General features: G+C 30.3%; 1 protein-coding gene across 4 annotated transcripts in view; it reads right to left on the reverse strand.

The window, feature by feature from the left end:
* LOC106681193 (uncharacterized) overlaps window positions 1-4251 on the reverse strand; it is a 307220-nt gene that overhangs the window by 228973 nt on the left and 73996 nt on the right. The gene's annotated exons all lie outside the window — the stretch shown is intronic.

Below are 4251 nucleotides of genomic sequence, written 5' to 3' on the forward strand. Positions count from 1 at the left end.
GTTGCAGATTTGACGCAAAACAGATATGCGTCTTTTCATTCCAAACTCCTTAACCATCCTAACCCATTAATTCTTAATCTTTCATCCTTAACAATCCCCGATAATCCTCCGAGGCGTCTGAAAAGAAGATGGGACCTTCTAGACCTTCTAATTTAAATTAATATTTGAAGTACCACCGATGGTTCCTTCCCAAGATTTTCAAGTGTTTATGAAACACACAACATATTTACTTATTGTATTATTTTGTACAGTTGTAAATTACATTAAATAAATAAAATTTTAAAAAAATCCCTTATATTGTATACGTATTAAAGTATTTTCTTGAGTCAAATTGGAAGCTCTGTGAGGTCCACCCAGCCTCATAAAGTGGATACCATTCATTGGATAAAAATGTGGCGGCGATAATTCGGATCAAATCACCTCCTTGCACGACCTTTAGTCTAGTGGCCCCCTGCCCCTTCATGGTTTATAGCGGTGCAAATTTATTTATTTATTAATAAATTTTATTATCTAAAAGAATTTTCACGACCTTCTATTACATTTCAAAATAAGTTGCTTATTATAATTCGAACAGACATTTAAAAAACCAAAACAATGGGGTCATGCATATGGATTATATAAACCTGCGTTTTGAATAAAACAATTTTTGCTTCTCTTTTAAAAAATGTATTTTAAATAATTCATGCTTGTTTCTAAATTTTTATTTTACATATTGTGCCTATATTGAATTTTAATTTCACCTAAGTTTTTTTTTTTAATGATCTTTATTCTTGGCCAATGTCCCTTAAGAAGAACAATTATCATAAATGATTGCTTATAGTCTAGCTATGAAGTTCAAAATATCAGATTATTCAGATAGATAAATTTTTAATTTGACCGGAATATTGGGATTTAACGAGATGAAGAAATAGTCGATAGAAAAATAGAGATATTCTGCAAGATGGAGGGACGGAAAAGCAAGGGTTTTCTAGTGATGTCACTAGACTAACGGTCGTGCAAGTGGGTGATTTTATCCGAATTATCGCCGCCACATTTTTATCCAATTAATAGTATCCACTTTATGAGGCTGGGTCGACCTCACAGAGCTTCCAATTTAACTCAAGAAAGTACTTTAATACGTATACAATATAAGGGATTTTTTTTAAAATTTATTTATTTAATGGAATTTACATCTGTACAAAATAATACAATAAGTTAATATGTTGTATGTTTCATATACACTTGAAAATCTTGGGAAGGAACCACCCATCGGTGGTACTTCAAATATTAATTTAAATTAGAAGGTCCCGTGGCCATCTTCTTTTCAGACGCCTCGGAGGATTATCAGGGATCGTTAAGGATGAATGATTAAGAATTAATGGGTTAGGATGGTTAAGGAGTTTGGAATGAAAAGACGCATATCTGTTTTGGGCCAATTCTGGATTAGAATAGAATAATGCAATAGAAGTAGCTTCTACTTATTAAGCAGTTACTTGAAAGTAAAACAAAATTAATCTGTATCACCAGAAGGATCTGGGGGTCAGTACTATATAAGGAAGTACTTTTACTAGACGAACGGTTGTGCAAGGTGGTAGTTTGTTCAGAATCACCCTCGACCGCCAGATTTTTTTCTCAATTAAGGATACCCACTTCCCGAATCCTACCATACCAAATTATTTCTCTTAAACATCACTAACAATCCACTATTATGTTTAAGGATATGCAATAACACATCGTCTCTTAGAAGAAATTAGGATATAAGTTAGGGCTCTTTTCTTAGTCAGTTATATTCAAATTAATTTATTTTGTATACAATTTCAAAATTGCTTATCAAGGCCCCGTTTGATAATAAAGTACAAACTAATACTATTAGCCTTGTCGATTTAACTTGATACAATTATACAGACTTGTACAATAGCAGCTTGTACTTTAGTATTTTTTAACTCCTGTAATATCACTAATAGTCGCACCAGTTTCTACACTTGTACTATCAACTAATACTATTAGCTTTCATTATGAAACAGGGCCCTGTGGTGTCTTCAGTTCAAAAACTTAAATTTTGAATTTACAAAACTGTTCTTCATCCTACCGTTATTTACGGATGTGAAACGGAGCACCCGTAAATACAAACTGAGAAAGGGGCATTTGAACAAATATTCTTTTCTAGAAAATAGATAAAACTTGCACAAAAATTAATTTTATAATTAATTTAGATTTTAGACTAATTTAGATAGGTAAATTATAATTTTTTTTTTTTTACCTCCATTGAAAATAAGGAATACTTAGGTACAATGATGTCAGTAGAAGTGTGCATCCTTCTTCTACGAATTATTATATTTTATATTTTATAATAGCCTTATATTTAGATAAGTTGTTTAAGCTATCTATTAGGTTCTACAATAACTAGAAAAATCCAAATTAATAAGGAAATAAAAGCGAGGTTAAATGAAGGGAATGCTCGTTATTTTTCAATTTCGAAATTGCTTATCTCGCACATTGGGTCCAAAAACTTAAAAAATAAAATTAAAAACTATTACGCTTCACAAGTTCATTACGGATGCGAAACGGCGCTCTATACACTAAGGAAGGTACAGCACCTTTAGGTTTTTGAAAATAATTAATAGCGGAAAATAAAAGGAAGATGGTAGAATAGTGATTAAACAGTTTATTATGAGCAAACGTTTCGTACCACTTTGCAGGGTTTCATCGGGGGGAAAAAAAAAAAGTAAAAACAACCAAAATTAAGTAACAGAGTAAAAGAATAAGATAACATGAAATCAAAATATACTAAGGAATGGCTAAAATTAATTTAAAATATTTGATAATTATTAAAAACAAGTAAATTAAAAAAATAAAAGATGTACAATGAAAATTATAAATAAACAATAAACTTAAAAAAGCATTACAGGATAGAAAAAATAATAAAAATTAGTTAAAAGCTCAATGATTTATTTTCCGCTTTTATTTTTATTTTATCTATTTTTTATTTTTTCATTTTCATTAATTTCTAATACTTTTTAGTAATTCTTTTTTATTTATACTTTTCACTGTACATCTTATTTTATTATTTTTACTTTACTTTCTATGCATTTAATTGTAAATTTTCACATATTTTACATCATTTTTATTTACACTATAGTTTATTTTTAATTCATGTTATCTTATTCTCTTATCCTGTTACTTAATTTTAGGTATTTGCATCTTTTTTTTATTCCTGATGAATCTCTGCAACGTTTCGCGTTAGCTCATAATGAATAGTTTTTTTTATATAACTCGGGCCATCTCTCTTTTATTTATTGAAAATTATTATTTCTAATTATTTGACAATTGAAAATATATTTAAAAATTAACAAAGTATATTCCTTAAATATATAAACGTAAAATATTCGGACCGAAAAAGATGAGTTAACTTGAGAATTGATACACAATTGAGGTAAATACACTCGGTAAATCTAATTTAGGTTAGACCATTGCGTCGGATAAGATGGGTGTGTAAGGTTCTGGGATTTAGTAACGAACGGATCCCTAAAATGTTAATAAACACTCAACCAACTGAGGAGTTGACCGAAACGTAGGTTGGAGAATAGCGTCAAAACATGGCTTGTTGATTTGGGTTTGGACAGCGTTAGGTATTTATTTATTTACGTCTACACGTTTGTGTTTGTGTATATGGAGAGAGATTGTCAACAATTTGTTCATTCGGTAGAATAAATCTTAGTTCACTTAACATTTTTCTAACTAGGCAATGGCCTTGGAAATTCCTGAGTGACAGATGAAAACAAATAGCTTAATAGGATTGAGCGTAAATAATTCGCAGCTTATCCGAGCATCGCAATTCTTTGTTCTTCTTCGTTTTTCTTTTTATATAATGAACAAATAACGTGAAGGAGGAACACAGATATTATGCGTTTGTCGCATGCCTCTTATAGTACAAGAGCCCGCTGTAAAAAAATCAATTATTACCCCCCAATTTTTGATTACTTTAATGAAAACTATGTATAGTCACAAGTCAAAACTGATAAATCTGCTAAGTTTAGTTTAGGGGAATCAAAATGGCGTCTGTTTCAAAAAATTAAAAAACAAAACGTTTTTAATTCTAAGTTTGACCACTATTTGCGCTGCCACCATTAGGCGCTCAACCTTCCAGCAAAAAGGTTCGTTTTCATTCTTCTTTTTTGTTTTCTTTCCCCTTTCTTTATTTTACTCTTTCCCCTTATTTTACTTTTATCTTATTTTACTCTTTCCCCTTATTTTCTCCACTTTTATCCATTT

This window comes from Halyomorpha halys, unplaced genomic scaffold (assembly GCF_000696795.3).
Source record: "Halyomorpha halys isolate HHAL.00 unplaced genomic scaffold, Hhal_1.1 Scaffold19.1, whole genome shotgun sequence".
Lineage (NCBI taxonomy): Eukaryota > Metazoa > Arthropoda > Insecta > Hemiptera > Pentatomidae > Halyomorpha > Halyomorpha halys.